The sequence below is a fragment of the Mixophyes fleayi genome, chromosome 7 (assembly GCF_038048845.1).
Source record: "Mixophyes fleayi isolate aMixFle1 chromosome 7, aMixFle1.hap1, whole genome shotgun sequence".
NCBI classification, from domain to species: Eukaryota; Metazoa; Chordata; class Amphibia; order Anura; family Limnodynastidae; genus Mixophyes; species Mixophyes fleayi.
Window position 1 is genome coordinate 148,882,171 of NC_134408.1, and position 27,248 is coordinate 148,909,418.

Here is a 27,248-nt window from a genome sequence, read left to right on the forward strand (position 1 = left end):
GATCGGATCTGAAGATACGTCTGGTGCTGAATATGGGTCTAGGTCCGCTCTGCTCTAACAGACACTGCAGGATACGTCCAATACATATGTGGAATATAAAGTCCCAAAATAACGCACAGAAAAAAACTATTCAATTAATGTCACCTGTTAATAATATAGTCATTAATGACAAAATATGTTTTCCATTTTCCCCCCATTTAATACATTTATTAGGATGCTATTAATATCTACTGATCATAAAATGCATTTTTACAGTTGCTGCTGATTGCAAACACATGTTCTAGCTGTATACACAGCCATCATCACTAGTAATCAGCACTTACACCCGACCTGTAGCTTGTGCCAGTGATACGACAGAGAATCACGTACCTTAGAGATCCGCTGAGCTTGGATCAGACGCTGCTGCGTTTGCTCCAGCTTGGCGCGCCCTTACTGTACATTGTTATGTCCATACATCCAAAATCCCATGCACCCTTTTTCATTTATTAAAAGAGCTGCAATTGCGACCACATGCAAAGCAGCATTTATCGTAAGATGAATGCGGTCAGCGCCATTAGCACATTCGCCAGCCATACGTCACTGACACTTACTGTAGGTCCCACTTGCGCACATGTTATTAACGATTTATTTTATTTGCAACAAAATGCATTCACTATTAGGCATCAATAAAACTGCTAAATCCTCTCTAGTGCAGAAGAAACAACAACTCCCTGTCTCATGTAAGAAAATAATATAATGATTTGCTTAAACATGCACGCAAAGGTATCACGTCATCAACCACCAATCAGAATTAGCGAATCGTTCATAAACAGCAGTTTGCTAGTACATGAGAACGCCATCATATCACCCTGACCAACCGCGTCACTGACAGAACAACCCAAATCTGCATATGCGCCCTTTGTATTTAAGAAAGTTTTGATTATTTATTGATTTATCACAGACCTGCACAAGTGAATGTACAACCCTTTAGTGTCTGATAACAGAGAGTGATAGTTTGCACTGAACTATATAACAAGTATGTAAATATCAATTATCTTACCCTCTGTCATGGTACAATGACTTTCATATGGTCATTTATCGCGCTAATCTTCCTTTACAGGAGCCATCTGGGCTGTTCGTGACCTGGGGATTGTGGTGCTATTTTATACTGATTTTATACGGTGATAGGAATATGTATACACCCTGAAAAATGTTGTAATTTTTAACATTTTTGGACACATGGAAATCTGATCCTCATTTATCTGCAATGAATAGAACACAATGACCTATTCTAATAGATAACATGGACAAAATACATCTTTCAATTACTTTTCAATTAAATGAATTTCCTGGGATTGGAGAAGTCCGTAGACCCTAAGTTTATCATCTTCTAAGATGATTACAATTTGCTTCAGTTGCAATTCCGGCGTAATTATTAGCAAATCGTTAGAGAGCAGCATGAAGGTCCAGCTTTATAGAAAGAAGGGAAACTTGGGCTATTTTGGCCTCAACCATACAGGAGACTGGATCATATCTTACAAAGAGCTCTCTGGAGCCATCAAATAGCTGTGTGTCTGGGAAGGTTATAGGGGCAAATAATTATAAATAATTTTCAAGTCAATAATTCCGTAATGAAAAAGATCTCGGGAACATTGTCAGTTTACCAAGATCGGGCATCTCACCAAATTTAGCCCAAGAATGGGCCAACATTTGCTCAAAACAGTATCATAGAAGCTCAGGATCACATGAAAGGACCTTGAGGTATCTCCCACCACAACCAATGTGCGTTGTGTGAACTGTCAGAGACTGAACTTGGTCTATATGGAAAAATAAAAAATAAATTCACAACGAAAATTTGATAGAGATCACATGAGCCTGGACCACAATTTCTGTAAAAAGATGCACTGGACAAAACAGTACAAGGTGGAGTATTTTGGACACAGAGTCAGACAAGTTTAGCGCAAACAAATAGCTGCCTTTGGACAGCAGAACCATGAATCAATTAAAGCGTTGCATTGTGAGCATTCAGCTTTTCACTGATCCAAGACCCGGTCGTCTTGCATCATCCATAGATTCCACAGCCAGAGAATACTCAAACAGCATATGTGGCCACCTGTCCAATCAAAGATGGATCTCGCAACAGGAGAATAATCTAAATATCTCCAGCAAATCTACCCCAGAATGGTTCATGAAGAACAAGTGTCTTAGAATAGCCGAAATTAATCTCAGATCTAAATCGAATTGAAATGCGTCGCGGGGACTGTTTATAATAATAATAAAACCTTCAGGCATCACATAATTTAAGCAGTTATGTGCGTAGGAGTGGACTGAGATACCAGTTACAGTCAGTGTAACAACCATACCTCTCAATTGTGCTGATTTCAGCGGAATAGTCCCGATTTTAGGAGTAGTGCTTTACAGTGCTAGGCAGTCCTCTGGGGTGTGTCCATGTCCCAGCAAGCAGTGGCCACGCCCTCTTTACACAGTGACCACGCCCCCAGGGACCAACATGTCGGGAGGTATGAATAAACTCCCTCCTTTGCAGGCTTTTACAGTCCTTATGGGATTTGGAGGCAAAGAGAGCAATCAATGCATAGTGAAGCCCCCTTCTCCATATTTATACATCTGTTCATTTTGCAATGACTGTTGCTTAAACTGGATGTATTATAGTATATAATATATAACTACATTTTCTTTTGTGTTATTTGTTAAAGTTGTTGTTTAACTTGTTGTTATTACCTTTAATCTATTCATTACATTAAAAAGAGAATCTGGTCTCACTATATAGCAATATTTTACTTTATTTCTCTGCAGTAGCTTTACAGAAATGTTGATTTCTTGCAAGGAGAGAGCTATATATACACGGCAGCTCAGCAGAGACACAGAATTACAGAGTGCAGCGGGATGCCCCGTGCACACCTCCGTCCGCCCGCGCTGGCTGTACTTAATAGATGTGGAAAATAATTGCTTTGGATATCGAAAATCCATGATATCCCTTTTACAGCTATTCAAGCTCAATAGGAGAGAATCATTTTGCCAATAGAAGGTAATAATGAGCAATTGCAATCAAGGCTGAGGCTGAAGAAACCCCTACGGAGATAATTTGTGTGACCCTACCCGTCGGAGGCTGAGAACGGAGCCGGTCTGAACGCACCCAGGATTGGTCACGCAGGGAGCAAACATGGCATATTAAAGGCCTTTAAATATCCTGTGTACCCAGACAGGAATATTATAGATGTTTGCTGTGTGTCAGAGTGTAGTCAGCGATCTCTGATCACTAGAATATCATTTTGTTTTTGTTTTTTTGTATTTAATGAGGGTCACTTAAAACAGGTTGGAGTGAACTTGCATTAATCCTATGATGATTCATTATCATGTTGCTTATATATTGGTGGCGTAGTGATTAGCACTTCTGCCTCACAGCACTGGGGTTATGAGTTCAATTCCTGACCATGGCCTTGTCTGTAAGGAATTTATATGTTCTCCCCGTGTTTGCGTGGGTTTCCTCCAGGTGCTCCGGTTTCCTCCAACACTCCAAAAACATACTGGTAGGTTAATTGGCTGCTAACAAATTGACCCTAGTCTGTGTCTCTATGTGTGTGTATGTTAGGGAATTTAGACTGTAAGCTCCATTGGGGCAGGGACTGATGTGAGTGAGTTCTGTGTACAGCGCTGCAGAATTAGTGGCACTATATAAATAAATGGTGATGATGATGATGATATTCCTTTTTTATTGCAGTGGTAGTTATTGTTTTACGATGACCATCATTCTGACAAGAGTTATAGCTACACTTAAATTCCGTTTTCTATAACTCCGAGTCATAGAGATCGGAATGTTAGTGTCGCTATAACTCTTGTCGCAAAGCTGCTCATCACAATAATGTACCCACCCTTTTATTATGCATGCGGTTTTATGATTGCTTATTCAATTGAAAGTTTTAAGGGTAATACTTCAGATTCTGGTCCTTGTCTTGTTTTATATGTATATCATACTTGCCAACTTTGAAGATGTCTCCTCCAGGAGGGGAGATCTCGCTACAGCGTCCTGTGGGCGTGGCCCCACGAACTGCGTCATTATGCCCCGCCCCCTGCTAAACCATACTAATTTCAGCCTGTCAGGGGGCGTGGCCAGGATGACACATTTAGCCCCCACTAATCTCACTAAGGAAGTGGGCAGTAGGCGGAGGTTGCCCTGCTCTACCGGGAGTCTCCTGTACATTTCAGGAGAGACGGCAACTATGATGTATATCAATTTCAAGTAGAGGAATAAAAAAAGGAAGCCAACTGAATTTAAGGACGTGGTCACAGCTGACTGATTTGGACTAAATTGAAGTGAACAGACCTGTTTGCATAAAGTCAATGCATTCACAAGGGGGCTGGTGATGCACATAAATCAGATATAAAGCACAACTTGTGGTGATTATAAAAACACTGAAAATTCACCTATCAATTTAATCTTATAAGTGAGTATTTGGGACTTATAGATTTATTATATACCTACAATACTGCACTATATTATTATTTTCTCCTTTTTTTCCATTTATGTATCACTTTGGGGAGATGCCTAATGGAATATGAAAAAGAACTTTGATCAAATTGACTGAGATAAATGTCTCTCAAGGGACTTATTTTGAAAGGTTTGGAAAGTTGAATTATGCTTTTTTGGTTTATGATTCATATGCTGTCAATACCGCAAATTATCATAGATGGTTGCCTGATTCATACACAAGTATTTGTATGTCTCATTGTCAGTGGGGTGAAGTGGCGCTTATTAGTGTAAGTTGGAAGCACTTGTAAGAAGTATCATTTTTATACTTCGGTTTATAAAACCCACGGAGTCTTCTGATTGGCCACTGATTAGGAACAGATGAAGCTCGTTGAGTAACTAGATAAAGTCTCTTTGAATAGTCTCTCACTACCTAAAGCTGGGTACACACTACAGAATTTTCCACCAACTTTTTATGCCGATCGAATTTACATCCGATCGATGGTCCGATCGCTCGGTCCATGGACTGCATACACACTAGCCTTGTTTTAGACGACAAAGGGAAGAGTGGACGTCCCTTTAGCGACTTTTTACAGCCATGTTGTCATGAGCAATGAATACACATGCCCCCCAGGTCGAGGAAGTATCGGAGGATTGTCGTGGATCGGACGGAAGTTTATACACAATACACTACGGAAAGGAGATTGAAACGAAAATATTGAACGGTACGACCAATCAAATGAGGCGACAATTGTCCATTTGGGCAAACTTTCGACCATTGTGTCACTACACACACTGACCCGACTTTCGAACGACCGGTCGTATGTCGGCTGGTTGAGCCGATTATTGGACAAAAACCCTGTAGTGTGTACCCAGCCTTAGTTCTAAGAATATCAGTCTGAGTGGCAGACAATGGACCAGCACCACAGAATCCAGGGTCCAGGGAATCGCCCTTGTGACCTGTTCAGTGTTCAAATGTACTTCCTTAATTGTTTTATTGTTAATACATGTAGGGGGTCACTTAGCGTTAGACACAAGTAAGTTTTTTGTGTAAAATTCTGTGTGTGGTCGAATTTGCATTTTTTGTGCTAGGCATTTGCACCATAAATTTGTACACCTACGTCATATTTAAATTTTTGCGCATCCCTGACTTGCGTGAAGGGGCAGAACAGAAGAAGGACTGGAGCACAAGTAGACGCACCCTCATCCACGGACAGATACTGCCAGGACAATAATAATGTCATAATAATGTAAAACATGTGATATGTAATTACTATGTTAGTCATTTGTGCACAATCTGTTGAAAATAGGACCATGGTAATGTACATTTCTGCCCTGAATATCCTACAGAAACATTTCCTACCTACTGATCTTAGATTAATTGCTTCATTCTTTCAAACAGATGCGATCTTATTCCAAGAAAGACCATTCAGTTGCCAGGCGTCCTCGTACACAGAACTGGCCTTGGGAATGTTCTGAATATCTATTTATTTATTATCCTTTATTTATCTAGCTGTATTGAAACCTACCGCACAATTATTTTTCTATTTATAGAGTCCGGGAAGCATCTCATATTCTTTATGTTATAAAAGAACTGCAAGTATTCTGTTGTTTTTTCCACCAGAAATTAAATATTGAAATACAATACACAAAATATTACAGAATATTACTAAAACTTTTTAAAAGTCCACTTAAACCTCAGACTGGGGGGGGCAGGGGGGCATCTTAGTATGGGTACAATAATTAAATAATTTAATAACATGGTGCAAAAAGGAAGTCCCATTAAAATAAAATCTGCATGATATTTATAGTTAATTAGCAGCTTTTTATTGTTCCATGGAGGGGATATTTCTAGAACTGGCTTTCCCTATAAGAAGTGATTTTTTTCTTATTCTAATCCACTGGTGGGGGCCGATTCAATTCTGCCGAGAATAGCGCAGCGTTAGCAGTTTACCGTTAATACGGTAAAACTGTGCATAATTACCCTTAATATGGTAATTTCAATGGTGGATTTTTACTCGCGGCTTCCTGAGCTGCGAGACAAAATCCAGGTTAAAATTACCGTATTAACGGCAATACTGTTAACGCCGCGCTATTCGCTGCAGAATTGAATCTGCCCCATGGAATCAATCTACCGTGGCCCCTACATTAATATATTATACCCATCTGATAACTCAACAGTTGTAAGGCTGGGTACACTCTGGTGTTTTTAGCTGATTATTGGGTCAATCGAATGACAAATAACTGTTCGCCCTGATTTCCCCTATTGTAAAGCGCTATGGAATTTGCTGACGCTATATAAATAAATGATGATGATGATTAGTGTGTACACTGAAACGATGATCGATTGTCTTTCCAAAGGACATAAAATCATTGAGCAAGATTTTCAAACAGACTTGAAAATCCCGTTCGCCAATGGAATGACGTTGCTCCGATCCTGCAGTGGGTACGAACTCACGACCAATTGTCCGACATTCTGATGATTGTTCCTCCAATAGCGACGCCTTTCTGGGCGGGTATAGTTACATTTATGATGTTGTCTCCCACGTGAGGATGTGTCAAAGCGGCAATAGTGGCCTTTTAATGGCGAAGCGATGATAAATCTGTTTTATACGCTCCATATGTCAGCATGGTGGCTCAGGGGTTAGCACTTCTGCCTCACAGCACTGGGGTCATGAGTTCAATTCCCGACCATGGCCTTATCTGTGTGGAGTTTGTATGTTCTCTCCGTGTTTGCGTTGGTTTCCTCTGGGTGCTCCGGTTTCCTCCCACACTCCAAAAACATACTAGTAGGTTAATTGGCTGCTATTAAATTGACCCTAGTCTCTGTCTCTCTCTATGTTAGGGAATTTAGACTGTAAGCTCCAATGGTGCAGGGACTGATGTGAACGAGTTCTCTGTACAGCGCTGCGGAATCAGTGGTGCTATATAAATAAATGATGATGATGATGATTTATGTGTTCCTTGTGTGCAAGTGTATACAACATGGAGCCACTCTGTGGTCCAAAAAGTCAGATTCTTTCTAGTTATTTTCTTCCAGGTTTTGCTTGCAGTGTTCTTACCATAGCGACAAACAGAACACCACAAGCTTGTTGTTGATCAATTGAGGCTATTATATTAAAGTAAATCGTACTGAATGTGCAGTTGCGACTGAGCGCACACTGTACACAGATGAGCTGCTGAATGAACGGTGATGATGATGTATTTCCTTTTCCGGAATCTTTGTTTGTAGACATTTATTTACATATATTTAGCATATTGCTGCAGGGGGGCTGTATATCGGTTCAGCGTGAACGGAGTCACAATCTTTTCAGGCGATGTTATGACAGACAAAAAACGCTGACCGGACGGTTAGTGGCGCAAAAATCGTTTAAGACGTGTATAATGTGTACACCTGAATCAGATGACTGAACAGAATTTCAGTCGCTGGTAAAATCGTTGTAAATAACACATTGGTCGGGAATTTCTGCAGTGTGTACCCAGCCTAACACTTAGGGGGTATATTTACTAAACGGCTGGTTTGGAAAAGTGGAGATGTTGCCTATAGCAACCAATCAGATTCTAGCTGTCATTGTGTAGAATGTACTAAATAAATGACAGCTAGAATCTGATTGGTCGCTATAGGCAACATCTCCACTTTTCCAAACCCGCAGTTTAGTAAATCTAGCTCTTAATGTATTCCCTACAGGGCTGTGTGGAGTATACATTATATTTATACCACAAAGCAACTCCCTCGCTCGCTTGCTTTAATAAATGCAGCAGGGCTGATGCTCTTAGTATTTTACATAGACAATAATAACTCCCCAAGTTCATTAGAATATGCAGCAAGACTCTGAGCTCATTGTATTTTACCTATTGACCAGTTCATACTTGCAGCCCTGTTTAAATGTGAAAGGTCAGTCAGCCGTATGTTGCTGGGAGCCAGACGACCACCCCATACACCCCTGGTTTGATCCACTTTAGTAACGGGAGCCCAGAGAGTGAAAGATGCTTATGACTGACATGGGTGACAGATCTCTCCATTCTCAACAGAGATTTCATCTCAGCTTTTCCCAAACACTCGTGAGGCAGAGTCTAGGATTTCTCGGATCAATGACCGCTTGCATTTCTCCACAAAGATAAGACAAATTCTGAATATATATATATATATATATATATATATATATATATATATATATATATAACTTTTGTTTTAGATGCAAAAGACAGTGAACCTCTGCATTCACCAAGCATCAATGCTGTTCTAGCTACTGCTAACTGTACTCTGTATTAAAAACAGGGAATGTTAGTTCCGCATATTGCCAGAGATGTTACACTGACCAACTCACACCAAAATCTCCCCCTTCTGACCAGTCGTACGCTCACTATAACCATGAAATCAGGCTGAATCTGACCATGATCACTGCTGTGCTTTTATCTGGGCTGAGTCTCACCTGCACACAACTGTTAAAGCCAAGTCCTCCCCCAATAAATTGCAACTATTGTTCCTTTGACTGTACTAAATTCTAAGTATTTGACATGTTTAAGCAAGTTACTGTATGTTTTACTGCAGTCCCTATCTCTTAATGTGGCCCTTGGACCAGAAAGCCCTGAGTTAGAGTTATTACATGTACAACAGGGGTATGAATATTGTGAAAATAACAATTTTAACTTACATTTTCTTAGTGGCAAAAATAAGGAATGTCCAGGGAGATCCACTACAATCGAAAGTCCTATAATTGCTTCTAAATGTTAATTCCAGCCAAAGCTAAAAAACAGGTTTTTGGTGGAATTAAATAAGCCAATACCGAATGTTACTTACCTGCGTTATAGTGATCTGGTAAATGGACTGGCCCACCAACGCCCATAATGATCTTGGGCGGGAGAACCTCTCCCTAGACTGAGTGGGATTGGTACACAGTTGTCAAAGCCCCTCCCCTTTGGACTTCTCATTGGAATTCACATGGGAGAGGAGTTACATTGACAACAGGAGAGAGCATGTTCTGTCTGAGCAGGGGACCTGCCCAATCATTGGAGCACAGGTAAATAACATTTGTAATTTTATTTTATCTCACTTAATCCCACCCCAAATTATTTGTTTTTGTCGGCTTTTAATATGAAAGTAAAAGTTACTTCTCATCTTGATATATATACGAACGCAACAATTTAACATTGACACACACACTGAAAATATTGGTGCTCTCTCAGCAACATTGTGAGCGTTAATATGCTTTTATTGTTACAATCTGACCCTGATTTCAAGGGACATTCTTGGAATTGTGAAACGCAACAAATGAAACATGTTAATTTCTTGCTGTGACAATGTGGTTAGTGGGAGCGCGTTATATTTGGGGTCTGTGGACGTTATTCTATTTTATCCACGTTGTTCAAGCAGTGAGCCTACTGTTTTCCTTAAAGTGAGCGATATGAATATCAGAATGTTAAAATCAGCTCTTGTTATGAAAAAAAATCCATTCTGCGGGGTTGCACTGAACAGCACGTTCTCACCTTCCCATAAAATCAATCTTTATAACTCTTCTATTTCCAGGTTGCTCAGCTTGGATGGCTCCAGTTTTATGTTAGTGTATCAAAACAAATAAAGAGAAACAAACGTTCCATAGTAATCTATTTCCTTATGTGTTACCGAACATTTAAAGACAAATGCAGTAAATGAAATCACTACTAGTACTATGTAGTAGCAATTAATATAATGACTAAGGCTGGGTACACAAAAAAAGTCTCCTGATGAGATATTGTTACCAATTTTACCAACGACTGGAAGTCCCAATCAGCGCTGCCAATGTGTACACAATATACACGAATTACCTTCAGTTCTGTGCTCTTCATCTGTCATAACCATCGGCTAAAAAGATGGTGACTCTGTAAACTCCATAGAGATCTATGGACACTGCAGAATTTGCCGGACATAGTTCCATCGTTTATAGAGATTTTTAGTCCGTTTATAAAACCAAATCAAATGATACAATCTGCTTTGGAACGATAAAACAGGATTGTGGGGGTGTATACACTAACGTGATATAGGACCTAACGGACGTTTATCTTGTGGTTGGCGCGGTAATCAGGTGAAAAACCTGTAGTCTGTACCCAGCCTAAGCGTGAGCAGAAATTATTTGCAAAGAATATAAAGTTCAGTTGAGCAAACTTGAGAAATACAAGTTTTGAAACCAGTCTCTCTTTCCTGCCAATAACAGTGACCCGTACATATTTCTCCTGCGGTTAAAGAAATATATAAAGTAAACTTGCGAAATGTTATCAGAATCTTGTGGATTTCTTAACACTGAAAGACGCTATGGGGAAAAAGCTCTTCTTGTTACATGACTTTCATTTCAAAGAAACCTGTGTTCTTTTAACAAGGACTGCTGTAAACTTAATCCAGCGTTCTTCTGATTTGTTTCTCATTGTCCGAGAGCAGTCACCGACAAAGCCTTTTTTTGTCTGTGTTAATAGCTTTTTCCTACCGAAAAAGCTGTTGAACTTGGAAAGTTGTAATTTTATCTTCTGAAAAATACCATCAATAAGTCTTAGTAACATTTGCATTACATAGTGCAGATATGGGGGTTATGTCCTATGTCTTTCTTTTTTTTTCTGATTTGGAATTTGTTTTCCCATAATGCATTTCTATAAGACTCTGCTCCGTCCTTGCCGGCGCTCAGAGATTCAATCAATCCTCACTTGCATTATTTAACGTGGGAGCTAATACGTGCGCCTCGCCGCTGCAGAGGACTAGGGCTTCTAAGGGAGTTTTTCCACTTGGTTAGTCTAATACCTGGAAGATTTAAACTCTGGTCCAGGTGATAACATCTATCTCACGCTTTACTTGACATAACCATGTGCTTATGACGAGCAGAGTAGAATTCTGGAGTAGACAGTAAATAGTTTAAAGTGCCATAAATATAAACTGCTCTTACTTTTTCCAAAAACTAATTTGACTTTATTACAACTGATCATGTGTCGCTCACTTTTGAAGTGAAGTTTCTTTGCTGGCACCAAGTGAAAAGCCTTTATGGCGTTGACAATGTGTAGTGTCAGTGACGTAGCGTAAGTGGCGACATGCACTTCTCCTGCGCGCTCTGTGCAATCTGCGCTGTCACACAGTTATTTTATGTAAAATCTTCCCCAGATTAGCCAATCATGGTTGGGTGGAAGCATTGATCATCTTGTATCTGGGTTCCTCATTGTAGAGACTATTGTCAGAACTAGAGATGCTCAGGCTCGGTTCCTTGAGAACCGAACACACCCGAACTTAGGGGATTCGAGTACCTTTAGCACGCCCTCGAAAACGAGGCAAAACATCATTGCTACGTTGTCGGATCTCGGATCTAGTGGGTTTTGGATTTCTTTTTAAGATCCAACATAACGGTGGATGGGAAAGAGGGCGGACCCCCATTTTTCTTTTCTGCCACTGCTGTGTGCCAATGTGTCCTAGATGTGGTAGGAACTGCTGTGTGTTTGTGTCATTGCTCTGTCGCTTACCATCCAGCCAGGTCGCTGCAGTATTTGTCCGAAAGTGTATGAAAATGATATTGTGATCTGTGAGGTGGTCAAATTTGACTGCAAATGACTTGAAATTAGTGTTATTGAGGTTTATAATAATGTAGGAACAAAAAAGGAACAAAAATATGTGATTTTAGCATATTTTAGGATTTTTTCTTAAAAGTCCAAAACCAAAACACACGAGGGCAGTTTTGCCAAAACCAAAACACAAAGCTAATCCAGATCCAAAACCAAAACCAAAACCAGATCACAGGGGTGAGAGAGCATCTCTAGTCAGAACATTTTGGTGTCTGTAAGGCGTCAGGCGTTTTAAATAGGGATGTCAGTCCACACAGCATTAAACTTAACTAAGTTGTTGGTTTATTTGAGAACAGGAACTGCAGCAGTTATGCAGGTACACAAAGGGTTAATGGCTGCAGCAGTTGTAACAGTTATAGAATGCAGTTAGGGTCACACAGCAGCAGGATGCTGATGTCATTAATCACTTCCCCCTGCATCAGTTGGCACTAGAGGACCAACAGGGAGAAGATGAGAGAGGAGACAGCTAGTGATGGGTAGTTCACAAATGATTAGTTCAAATGAAAATAGTAAAATAGTAAAATAGTACTGAGCAATCTGCCATGAGGCTGAGAGAATTAACAGACTTTCCTGGGCTCCCGAACTTTTCTCAAACTAGAAGGCTTAGTCTCAGTTAGTGTAATAAGCTCTCTGTGGGCAGTGACTGTGCGACCTGCTCTCAACCTCACTGTATAAGGCTGATGCTTAGTCCCAGCCTGGACTTGGAGCCTCCATAAAATCTAATGCTATCTCCAGTGGTGTTAAAATGCACCATAAAAATATATTAATAACAATATAAGCACATTTAATATTTTTGCTACTGACAAATACAGACAAATTTAACAAATGACACCAGTCCAAATGCCTTGTCCTTAATAGTATTCAGCATGACATCATTTACCGATGCCCCGGAAACATGGCAGCCTACATTATATTACTTTGCCCACATGCTCCTGCAGTCCCTGTTATCGAGGGAAGCCTTTATTTTTACTTTAAACAATGCCGTCCTTTGGAGTATTTTTTTCTGGAATCTGCTCCTATTGATTCACTCATCGCTAATTAATATACAACATAAATTAGACTAAACCAAGCAGTCTTGTAAGAGAAAAATTCAAATACTTAATGCAATGGAAAGTGTGGTTCTACGTGGAAGGAAGTTGAACTTTGGTGGTTACAATTTTGCACACTGCACCTCTAAAGATTGTCTGCCTCTCTGCACTATACTCGGGCGTCATACGACCTCTAGAATAACTTCCATTAAAATAATGAAACTACTTTTAGTTCAGTGTTATAGCTACACACAAAAGCATATCACACTTATTTGCACTACAAAACTGTTTAGTGTCACCGAAACACAGAAACCAAAAATACTTTGTAGAGTGAACTCTACTTGCTAAAGCAGATCCAATTAAACAGAAAAAGATTCTCAAGTTACTCAGTGCATCCTACCATATTTCTGTCTGCCCATCCTCCCAAGTCACTGACTTTATTCCATAAATACCATATTCCATAAATAACCACCTCCGTTAGCGTTTGACAGCAGACTGCTAAGATGACAATCTTTACTTAATTTATGCTACACAAAGTAAAAATCCACTCTGTTTAAAAACATGAAATCATCAAATTTAAAATTAAACAAAGTATACATATATCCCTTATTCCCATCTAGTGGAGACACAGAGCTCTTCCATTCATTCCATTCTCTACACTTATTGTACATTGCAGCTTCTACACTATTCTATGGCAGGATTCATATTGACCATACTTACATGTTGTTGTAACCTGTTGATAAATACGTAGGCTGCTATATCATGTATCAATACAATTCTGGACCCAGAGGATAAAGATTGTCAGCCCTCCCATAATATCTTTATGCTGTAGAATAATATTTGTTTCCTCATTCTTCACATCCAAGTAAAAACATTAAACAAGTTCTCTAACACTCTCAAATCCCCTTCCCCTCGAGATTAGTCCAATGAGTTGGACTTGGTAATTACTAAACAGCCCTACAGGCCGAGGGGCCTTAACAACCCAATATAAATGATTATAAACGTTTTTTGGACTCTCCTAAAACAAATTTCGGTCTATCTTATTGGGCTGACCACTTCCCACAGGTAACGCTGGACACAGTCTTTAAATCCCTTAGATTTTTGGTTACTGTGTTGACTTTCGGCATATAGAGAGAAATCTTTTATAATATGTTACACAGAAGCTACTTATCTCCACACTGTAGGTCAGTGGTTCCCAGACTTTTTCAGTTTGCAGCACCCTTAGTCCCCATAATTTTTTCAAGGCACCCCTCCAAAATAATTACAGAGCAGTTCCCGTTTTTTAAGCATTTGAGTCAAAGTAACGTAATAAGTATTTAGGTCAGGACAGAAATACTTAGTAAGTTGTTTGCAAAAATAATATACATAAATCCAAGGGAAAAGAATATTTTTATGTATTTTTTTCAATTATATTTATGTCAAAGAATAATTTACAGCTAATATTAAGAGGAATAAGTTCAAACAAAATAAAACAACAACACGTACAAAAATCATCACACTGTGCCCCTTCACCTTTACACTGTGCCCCTTTATTCACACACTGTCTGCCCCTCTTCATTCTCACTGTCTGCCCCTCTTCATCCACACACTCTGTGCCCCTCTTCATCTTCACACACTGTCTGCCCCTCTTCATCCTCACACTCTGTGCCCCTCTTCATCCACACACTCTGTGCCCCTCTTCATCCACACACACTGTCTGCCCCTCTTCATCCTCACACTCTGTGCCCCTCTTCATCCTCACACACTGTCTGCCCCTCTTCATCCTCACTGTCTGCCCCTCTTCATCCAAACACTATCTGCCCCTCTTCATCCAAACACTATCTGCCCCTCTTCATCCAAACACTGTCTGCCCCTCTTCATCCTCACTGTCTGCCCCTCCTCATCCACTCACTGTCTGCCCTCTTCATCCACTCACTGTCTGCCCCTCTTCATCCACTCACTGTCTGCCCCTCTTCATCCACACACTGTCTGCCCCTCTTCATCCACACACTGTCTGCCCCTCTTCATCCACACACTGTCTGCCCCTCTTCATCCACACACTGTCTGCCCCTCTTCATCCACACACTGTCTGCCCCTCTTCATCCACACACTGTCTGCCCCTCTTCATCCTCACTGTCTGCCCCTCTTCATCCAAACACTGTCTGCCCCTCTTCATCCTCACTGTCTGCCCCTCTTCATCCACACACTATCTGCCCCTCTTCATCCACACACTGTCTGCCCCTCTTCATCCTCACTGTCTGCCCCTCCTCATCCACACACTGTCTGCCCCTCCTCATCCACTCACTGTCTGCCCCTCTTCATCCACACACTGTCTGCCCCTCTTCATCCTCACTGTCTGCCCCTCCTCATCCTCACTGTCTGCCCCTCTTCATCCACACACTCTCTGCCCCTCTTCATCCACACACTGTCTGCCCCTCTTCATCCAAACACTGTCTGGCCCTCTTCATCCTCACTGTCTGCCCCTCTTCATCCACACACTGTCTGCCCCTCCTCATCCACTCACTGTCTGCCCTCTTCATCCACTCACTGTCTGCCCCTCTTCATCCACTCACTGTCTGCCCCTCTTCATCCAAACACTGTCTGCCCCTCTTCATCCAAACACTGTCTGCCCCTCTTCATCCACACACTGTCTGCCCCTCTTCATCCACACACTGTCTGCCCCTCTTCATCCACACACTGTCTGCCCCTCTTCATCCACACACTGTCTGCCCCTCTTCATCCTCACTGTCTGCCCCTCTTCATCCAAACACTGTCTGCCCCTCTTCATCCTCACTGTCTGCCCCTCTTCATCCACACACTATCTGCCCCTCTTCATCCACACACTGTCTGCCCCTCTTCATCCTCACTGTCTGCCCCTCTTCATCCACACACTATCTGCCCCTCTTCATCCACACACTGTCTGCCCCTCTTCATCCACACACTCTCTGCCCCTCTTCATCCACACACTATCTGCCCCTCTTCATCCACACACTGTCTGCCCCTCTTCATCCACACACTCTCTGCCCCTCTTCATCCACACACTGTCTGCCCCTCTTCATCCTCACTGTATGCCCCTCCTCATCCACACACTGTCTGCCCCTCCTCATCCACACACTGTCTGCCCCTCTTCATCCTCACTGTCTGCCCCTCCTCATCCTCACTGTCTGCCCCTCTTCATCCACACACTGTCTGCCCCTCTTCATCCTCACTGTCTGCCCCTCTTCATCCTCACTGTCTGCCCCTCTACATCCTCACTGTCTGCCCCTCTTCATCCTCACTCTGCCCCCTCCTTCAGTCTTTTGCCCCTCCATTGCTGTTTCCTTTCGCCTTCCCCTCCATTTCTTTACTTACCATACTTGACCTTCTTTCTTCTATTTCTTCTGTCTTCTCTTCTTTCTTCTTACCAATGCGGCGGCGCCCGGGACCCAGCATCCTCCTCCTCTCCTGCCGCTTCTCACTGCATATGCCAGGTGTGATGAAGTCACGCCCGACATTCAGTGAGGAGGGAGGAGGATGCTGGGTCCCGGGTGCCGCCGCTTTGGTAAGTTGTGACAGCGCCGCGGCACCCCTGGGAGCCTCTGCACACACTTTATGAACCGCTGCCATAGATACACCAATGGTTTGTCGGATTTTAGTACCTGCTTAAAATGTTATGCTCTCAATGCTTCATTCTTCCATTCCATGTGAGAATGCAATCTCTCTCTTTAATTATGTTCCTCTTTCGCTTGAATGGGCGTTGCTAGGTATCAATACTCTGTCCTCACAAATGACGAGAAGTAGCAGAAAACTGCTTTTAATAATCTCTGCTGTTGCTAGGAAAAGCATTCTACGTATATGAATACAAGACCGACCCCCAATTATAGATGTTTGTCATAATAAACACTTTTTTTATGCCTTTAGAATGGACTGGATTGAATCCTCTTTGCATAAGGAAAAAAAAAGTCAAAGTCTATTTTGAAGTGTGGGGAAGTTGTATTGACTCCCTGATCAACCACATTAAAATCTCAAATTTATTCATGCTTCAAATACACAACCTGATATGAGACCAGGTTACTCCTGGAGGAACCCTCTGTTTATTTTGACTATGAAATTTCTACCTAGTGGCTGTACGATAGGTTTTTCATATGGGCAGCACGGTGGCTCAGTGGTTAGCACTCCTGCCTCACAGCATGGGGGTCATGAGTTCGATTCCCGACAGGGTCTTATCTGTATGGAGTTTGTATGTTCTCCTTGTGGTTGCATGGGTTTCCTCCCACACTCCAAAAGCATACTAGTAGGTTAATTGACTGCTGACATTCTTAACCCTAGTCTTTGTGGGTGTGTTAGGGAACTTAGATTGTAAACTCCAATGAAGCAGGGACAGATGTGAATGGCAAATAATCTCTCTACAGTGCTGCAGAATTTGTAGCGCTATATAAATAAATGGTAATAATACTTGTGTATAAATTATACTCTTCATGCAGAGTCTAATATTCACCGCATTGGGGATTTGATTTAATTTGTGTTGTTGATCTGTGATTCTCTTTAATTATCTTCTGCTTCAATAAAACGAAAAAGAAAGAGCTTTCTGCAAAATTATTCACAACCATGCCCTATATCACAACATATATAACCTAATTCTCCAAATAATCTGACCAGGAGGACATTGGGTTCAAAGATATTTTCTCTCTGTAGATTATAATCTGTTTTTGTTACCTTTTAGTTTAGTGTGCGATTAAAGTATAAACATAATTACAATGCAATGTACTATGGTTCTTGTTTCTAAACAAATGCCATTGTAAAGGGAATGTGATCTATTACCGGATGTCTATTATCTCTGTAAACCTGATTATAGTGAAATTACCGACCATTAGCACGTGAGGAGCCTCACATCCCAGCTGTCTGTCCCGCTGCTGATTTGATTTCCTTCTTGAGTAACCCAGAGGAAGTTCAGCTTCTCTCTGATACAGGAAAAGAATTGTCTGTGAAAGATGTTTCACCGATGCTGATAGAGGGTGCAGGATGTTGGTTTGTATCTATGTTACACAATCTGTTTATTGTTAGTATTGCATAATTGTGGGTCGGTTGAATGGTACATGTGATATGTTTATCTTATGTTCAGAGTTTGATGTAATCCACAAGCAGATGGAGTGATATCATCATCTTCATCATCATCTATTTATATAGCGCCACTAATTCCGCAGCACTGTACAGAGAACTCACTCACATCAGTCCCTGCCCCATTGGAGCTTACAGTCTATATTCCCTAACAGACACACACACAAGGGTCAATTTGATAGCAGCCAATAAACCTACTAGTATGTTATTGGAGTGTGGGAGGAAACCAGAGCACCCAGAGGAAACCCACGCAAACACAGGGAGAACATACAAACTCCTCACAGATAAGGCCATGGTCGGGAATTGAACTCATGACCCCAGTGCTGTGAGGAAGAAGTGTTAACCACTAAAACACCATGATATCTGGACTCTTATCCACCCAGCTGCCATTTCCATTTTCATTATAAAGTCAATAAAACCAATCACACAGATACAGATTGAGAGATCATTTTCTGCTATCTTAAATTATACAAACCATTTTCAACGCATTTCACCCCTGTGAAACGCGTTGAAAGACCGACAGCTTTTGGACTCATTAGCGCACATGTGCAGTAAATGTTATCAATGACTTGAGCACATTGTTTGTTACTGGAACTAATTTTCTATGTACCCTCCTGATTGTTAACCAATCAAACATAATTTCTGCAGCATTAAAGCCTTCATTCTCACAGGAGTTAGAGATATGTTTTTTACAGCTAGTAAAAATGTATTTAAATCACATACATGTTCAAAGTACCTTTGATATGTATTTTAATAGATTTTTTACAGATCACTGTTTAGTTTCAGAGACATTGACAAACCTGTAACAAGGAGCTTTCCCCGGCAAACTCTACCGAAAAGTAAACACACAAATCCTTTCAACTCACCTAAAACAATTATTTATTTATTGTCACATTTGGTTATATGCAATTTCCTAACATAAAAAAACATTTCTATAGCATTTAAAAAAACATAGTTGGGTAGGTGGCCTAATGGTTTGTTCCGATTGGAAAAGTAATTCCCCACAAGCTTAATGCAGCTTGCACTGATCTGATATTAAAGATCAGAGATTGATCCCTATGGTAACTCTACTGTAACTACAAACTGACAGACCAACAATGCAACATACAGTATTCAAGTCTGATCAACAAAACAAATGTCATTGCTTCCTAATAAGGATTGTTTTGCAACATTGTATCAATAACATAGAGACATAGAGAAACACTAAAGCTGGGTACACACCAATGCCATATTGCTTCAGATGCGTTTCTGTAACGATTCACCAACGATTGAAAGTCCCGATGAGCAGCAGATTCCTGTGTACACACCTACACGATTTACCTTCACATCTGTGACCTTCTCCTCTCATAACCATATGAGGAAAAGATGGTGACTCTGTGCACTGTACAGATATCTGCCTACACTGCTGGTGGTGAGTGGGTACACACTGCCACATTTGTCCGACATCGTTCCATCATTGATCGTGATTTTTAGAAGTTTATAAAAACCAAATCAACAGATGCGATGTGTTTTGGTGACCATAAAACATGATAGTGGGAGTTTACACATTCTTGCAATATCTAAACAAACGATCTGTGAGATAATTACATAAGTGTGTACCCAGCTTAAGTGACGGATCCAGGAAGGGGGCGATCGGGGCATTCGCCCCCCCTAGCAGCAGAAAGCCTACCTTTAAAATAGGTCCCAGCCGCCGATTAAAACAGGAGGGGGCGGGGCCAATAGCGAGCAGAAGGCAGGGCTAAACGCTGGCCAGCCAATCAGAGTAAAGGAGGGGCGTGATTATGCAAAATCAACCCCCCCCTAAACATAAAGTCTATCTTCAACTCACAAGTATAGTAGGTTAGAGCAACTCACAAGTAGGTTACAAACAACCTGGATACATAACTTCATTTTATACCCATAAGGTTGATATTAGTATTGATTGAGGGATATATATTTGAAAAATAAAATGTGTTTCTCCCTTGGGGGCTCCCCTAGATCATATATCAGATTTTGGATTAATTTAGCTTAAAAATAGAACGTTATCATATTTCATTACTAACATCAGCGTTAGATCGTATGCATTTCAGTAAACACAACATATCTGATTTTCTATAAAAAGCCAGAACACAGTTTTATTTTTAGTTAAATAACATTTCCAATATCTATTCAGGTAGTACCCCTTGATTCACCTATACTGCCTGCTATCTGAGACCTCGCGGAGTCTCACTAGTACCCTGGCATAGACCGTGGCATCGCACACCCTGACACATCAGTCTTTACTGTCAGATGATGGCAGCGCCAGCACAATTCTTATCTAGAATCTGAACGCAGCCCATCTATTCCTTCCTAATCTTCTTTGGAGGCACAGCACAGCGAGCAGCCGATGTGTAATCTGCGCCATTCTGATGAATCCGATGACAGTTCCCCTTTTTCTGATTAACTTTTAACTAATTGCCACTTTAAATGTTAATAAAATCAGGGCACTTGTCAACTGCGGACTCATAAAAGAAATTTCTTTAATTTGTCGGTTAAGGATACCTCTGTTCACATATAAGTGCTACATGTAAATGTGGCTGAGCATGGCACGATTATTAAAGGGCAACCTATTCATAAATAAATTACTTTGGACCGATTCAGAGCCATCTGGTGTAAATGCGTTCTTCATCCGCCAACACCTGAAAAGTGCATTAAAAAAATGATTATTGGTTTGTTATGGGCTCATTCACAACAGTGTGTTCTAAAATCTGCGTTTAAACACAGCATGCCCTAATCTATGTGTTACCTGGTGATACCAGCCTCGTAGATTGTGGGCTTCATTTAAAAGTAGGAGTAAATCCAGCTCAAAGATTTTTTGAACCTTGACAGAACTATGTTGACTTTCATGCGGGGGGGGGGGGAGGGGGGGGTCAATTCTAAAATGCACAGATAGATTTAGAGTTGGGGAGGGCTGTGTTCTTGCTCAACTCTAATTCACAGTATTAAAATTGTGCGTTACATGCAAACGTAGGCAATATCTCCCTGCTACAAAAAGCAAATTGGATTTATTCCCCTGGCATTACTACATGGTTTGTCCACATGCAAATTTGCCACATTGAATGCTTGATTTAGTCCAAGGTTCTGTGAGTATTGGAAATGGAGATAAAAGGTAAATTTAGGGCACCTCAATTTAAAAACAGCAATCATAACAGAACTAATGTTTTGTTACTTAGTTTCATGTACAATGTAAATTTTTGAATTGGTTACTAAGTGTTTCCTACAACTATTCTGGCAAGCTTCAAATTTGCAGTTTCCTCTCACATTTTCTCTTTACTTTCTGTTGTGTATGGACATCGGGATAGATAAGCAGGTAAATCTACCTCAATCGGAAGGACCTGTGCAGGGACCATCACTTACCTGCAGGGGGAATATATAGGTGGGATTTATAACCTCCTGCTTCTATACTTCTAGTACTTTTCTACTAGTGAGCCACAAAAGTTCCTAATCCCTCACTGTCGATTTTTCCAAGAGTCGCTCCACTGCAAGTTCCTGCTGCCAACAAATCTCTCAGCAACAGGAAATCACAAAAAGGTCACTAGGGATGTCACTGTTTAGAAACAGAACACTGAGCCCAGGACAATACTGGGGGTGATGCATAGGCAAACCAAGGGGGTGGGGGGTTTCTAGTGCCTGGAAACCCCCTCCAAGCCTGGGGCACTGTATAATTGAGGTGGCTGGACCCTGCTACTGCTTCACACAGGTCTGCTTGAAAAGGGAGAGCTGCATGCACCTAACAGTAGTACACGCAGCATTGCCCATGTATATTATGGGGATAGGAAGAGTTGGAGAGCAGCCAAGCACTGTCCAATATTATAGCCTCGCCCCCATGCATACTGGTCACGCCCACTGGTGGCGTGGTGTGGAAACCCCCCTCTACAAATCCTGCGTTTGCCCCTGTGATGGGTCAGTCAAAGCCCAAAACGCTGCTATCTATGGACCACTGACCATACATATTCGGTTCCTCCATGATCACAGGTCTTGAAGGGGTCTAGTAAATCTGCAAATCTATAAACAGCAGAGACTGAATCAGGGGTGGAGGATTGTTTGTGACTAACTAGACCACGAAAATATGCAAATCCCTTGAGGGTAATATCAGATGATTTACATGTGACTGGTCGATGAAGGGAGAGTGAACGGAGGGAATAGTTATATGAAGATGGTCACGCTGTGGAAGAAGTTGGCACTTTATAAAAAGAAGATAATAATACTGATAATAAAGCACAATGAGTCACTCTCTGACAATATACATAGAGTTATTTTTAAATTGAATTTAAATTGGTGCGGAGGGTTGAGGATAAAAGGTATTATTATTATTATCGTTTATTTGTTAGGCGCCACAAGGTTTCCGCAGCGCCGAACATGGTACAAACAGTAGACTATACAGGGTAAAACAGTACAGGACAATAAACACAAAGTACCAGTACTTCAGAAACTCCAAGCAGGCAGATACAGTAGAGACGGAGCAGAAGAACAGGTATGGAGACAGGAGGGAAGAGGGCCCTGCTCATTCGAGCTTACATCCTAAGGGAGGGTAAACAAAGTCAGGCACAAAAGGGAGCCAGTGAAGCAACGGGGAGAGAGGAAAGGAGCCAGGGGAGAAACAGAAGGGTGAGTGGTTAAGTGGATGGTTGGTAGGCCTTAAGGAACAGGTGAGTTTTAAGTGCCCGCTTGAAGGAGCACAGATTGGGTGAGAGACGAATGGAGCGAGGGAGGTCGTTCCAGTGAAGGGGTGCAGCACGGGAGAAGTCTTGGATTCTAGAGTGGGAAGAGGTGATCAGAGTGGAGGAGAGGCGGCGATCATTGGCCGAGCGCAGGGAGCGGGCGGGAGTGTGAATGGAGAGGAGGCTAGAGATGTAAGGGGCAGTAGACTGAGAGAGAGCCTTGTAAGTGGTGGTGAGGAGTTTGAAAAGGATTCTGTAGGGGAAGGGGAGCCAGTGTAAGGAAAGATATAAGGTATAAAGGATAAGTTGTGTACAGATACATTTTATATGTAGTAACTTATTGTTAAATAAACTTGTAATAAATGTAAATGTAGTATTCTCCTGATAATACCGTGAAGAAGGGATAAATAAATGATGATGATGATTGATGATGATGATGATGAAGTTGACACATAAGTTAAGCACATGTCAGCGTTTATCTTGAGTAGATTTTTTGAATTAGACGACCTACAATGGTAAAGGTAAGTTCACTAGTTCTCCATTTCGTAGGGATCGTTACATTGTAACAAGGCAGCAGTGAAAAGCAGATTTTACCTTCACAGGTAATATCTGAAAATTTCCATTTAGGGATTTATTGGCTGCTTAACCAAAGAGCTCAGTGAGAGGATCATTGTTGAATTTGGCGAGATACGTTGGTGACAACATCAGAAAAGATCCATTTGATCATCTATTGGGTTGAGAGGTCTGTTCCTGCGGTCAGAAGATAATAGAGACCACAGGTCGAAAAAGACCTGGGGGTAAATGTATCAAGCTGCGAATTTCCAGTGGCTTTGAAAAGTGAAGGAATGGCCTATAGCAACCAATCAGATTGTAGCTGTCATTTTGTAGAATGTACTAAATAAATGATGACTAGAATTGGATAGGTTGCTATAGGCTACATCTCCACTTTTTCAAACCTGTCACAAACTCTCAGCTTGATACATTGCCCCCCAGATTTATTTTCTATAACAGCCAATAATGATCCTACAGGTTTTTATACTATCATTATATGGCAGCAAAGTCAACTTGGGGCCACATACTCTGCCAGGGGCCCCATAGCACAATATTAGAGGGGAGCTTCTGTAGCCCCCCCATCTTCTGTTCTGAGCATGTACAAGACCGGCACAGTCAAGTCTTGTTTCAGGTTCAGTTCTGGAACTGCGCTAATAAGCAGAGCGGGGTCCAATGGACCGGCATCGCAGTACCACCCTCGCCAGTGAAATGGTTATATATATGTCCCTGACCTCTGCACTCAGCAGTATTACCTTATATCAGCTGCAGTATCTGTGTGTACCAGCTTTACCCAGAAGTTACAAGGTTTAATTTTATGAAAAAAATCTGTGCACAATTAACTACAATAAGCTCCAATTGTAGATTCATAGATCATGTATGAAAGATGGAAATAGATATGAGATAGATAGATAGATAGAATATAGATAGATAGATAGATAGATAGATAGATAGATAGATAAATATGAGATAGATAGATAGATAGATAGACAGACAGATAGATAGATAGATAAATATGAGACGAATAGATAGACAGATATTAGATAGATAGATAGATAGATAGATATGAGAGGAATAGATAAGTAGATATTATATAGATAGATAGATAGATAGATAGATAGATAGATAGATAGATATGAGACGAATAGATAGACAGATATTAGATAGATAGATAGATAGATAGATAGATAGATATGAGAGGAATAGATAAGTAGATATTATATAGATAGATATAAATATATAGATAGTTGTGTTAGCAGATTCTCACTGATTTCCAGCCAGCTGTACAATTATTTCCACTCTCTATAACCTTTTTATTTGAGACATGATGAAACGGGCTCTGTTCTCCAGCCCTCTGGGAGATGAGAAGTAAACTTTGCCCCCAGCTTCAAATCAATTATTCATCTGCGACACATGTATCTCCGGAGAGACTTCAGTTTTCTTTGTTTTTAAGCAGCTTTTCTGCTAATGAACTGGTGAGAGGTTGAATCCACAGCCAAGGACAAGAGCAGGATGTGATCCTATCTCTTTATCCAGGAAAAGTCTATATCCTCTCCCATGTCAGTCACTATCAGTAACGTCCACTCACATCAGTCCTTGTCCTTTACAGCCAATTACATTATTCACTCACTGATCCTGGGTGTTTTACTTTCTGTCCTACGGCTGGAGAGTTTCCAGACAGTTTTTACACCTTATGCATATATAAGTTCTCGCCCAGGTTCTGCTTTTTAGAACCCCCCCCTTATAATTATAATATGCCCTAATTTGTTTGATGGTTGAAAGTATAAAAAACATCACTTCAAAGTCCTTGGGCTATAATTACTAAGCTGACGGTTTGGAAAAGTGGAGATGTTGCCTATAGCAACCAATCAGATTCTAGTTATCATTTATTTAGTACATTCTACAAAATGACAGCTAGAATCTGATTGGTTGCTATAGGCAACATCTCCACTTTTCCAAACCGTCAGTTTAGTAAATATACCCCCTGGACTAGAGATGGTTGAATTGATTCGCCTAATGTGTGAATATGTCCAAATCTCACAGTGATTTGCAAATTCCCATATACCAAGCCGCGATGGTCTATAACTGGGATATGTCTGATGTATCATTATGTCCTATGACAGCCCACCCCGTAAACACGCAGAATTGTGAAACTTCTTTCTCTCAAATTTTGGCCAAATTGCAGCCAACTGAATTTCTGGACTTACATCCACTTCTATCTAAAATCGCTTTTCCGTTTATTTTATCCTAAAATACTGCTCGTTCATGATCTTTATATCTTAAATGAATTATGAGAGTGAGGGAACATTTGAACATCGATATAACATGGGTATGTGCACATATATATATATATAAAATGCACCTGGCTGATGTAAAAGCCGCTTCACGGAATGTATAGAACAATCCGATGGACATCCTGAGCGCCTGTAAAAGAGCCCAATTCTGTTTCATGAGATGGGGGAAGAGCCTCTATTAACGCTCCCTTACATGCCCCCTTCCCCTTTAAATCTTATGTATATATCTGGCCCTGGCTATTGAATGTATGTGCAATACGACTGCGCCAAAGCCACATTCAAACGAACATTAAAAACCCACCTTTTCCTAAAAGCCTTCCAGTCTCATGCCTAAACTCCCACCGGTCGGCTTCCTCTCTTTCTCATCCCTTCTTCCCTTCTCCCCCTTCCTCGACTCCGTCTCCGTCTCTCCCGTCTCATCCATGTGTCTGTCTGTCTTCCCCTCCCTTTAGATTGTTCGCTCCTTTGAGCAGGGCTCTCCTACCTCCTGTTTCCATCACTTTTAACTGCGCTCTCCAGCTACTCAGCTCACCTCCTCTCAGTCCCTCTGCCCTCTGTCTCCTCTCGCTTCTCTCCGCTCCCCTCAGTGACTCTCAACCTGTCATCCGTGCCCACCCTCTTGGGCCATAGTTACCTGCCTATACTCACTTTTCCCCTCCCTCCCTCTCTTTCATGCTGTGCCTGAGCCCCCAGAGTTATAGTGCTTAGTATTACTTGTACTGTGCTGTTTCACCTTGTACTGTGCCATTGTTTGTCCTGTTTGCTACGGATACTTTGTGGCGCCCTATAAATAAAAATTAATAATAATAATAATAATAATAATAATAATAATAATAATAATTCAGGTGGAAACACCCTAATTCGCCGACCTCTTCCTATTAGAAGATACAACATTTGCAACCACCGCAAATGCCGCAATCTTAATACACAGATCAACTTCCCGCATATATTGGCTTTGAGGGTGCACGCTCGCATGTTTATAAAAGACCGTTCACGGTGCCAACACATTGGCATCCACGGCATCAGATATTGGGGTCATCGCTCCATAACCTCAGCAATTAAAAGTGATCTCTGGTTATTTGACGAAAGTCGTCTTCCAGCACTTCGAGGATTACACCTTCGTCAAATACCAGGGAAGAGATAAAAGTGTTATCACTGCGTCATTTCTTATTGATGGAAACTGTCTACACGCGCCAGATTTAATGTGGAAACAAACACAACGTTCCTTCCCAGTATAATGTACATGACTGAAACATGAAGTACTGTACGGCGCTACGACAGGACAGAATACTGTAGCTGGGAAAGGGTTACATAGAAACTCGCAAATGGAATAAAGAGACTGTAAAAACAAGTGTAAATTAAAGTGTAAAGTCAGGGTCTGACTGCATCTCCTTATACAAATGGATTTTATGTCCAGTATGTATTAAGAACGTCCTGATTTATGTATTTCATGCTAAAAAAAAAATGAAAAAAAGTTTTCTTTACATATATTTTTATAAATGATTATCGTATTAAGAGTTGTGCATTAATTGTCTAAAAAATGTTTTCGGATGTGTTCTTATGGGACGTTTATATTTTACAAATG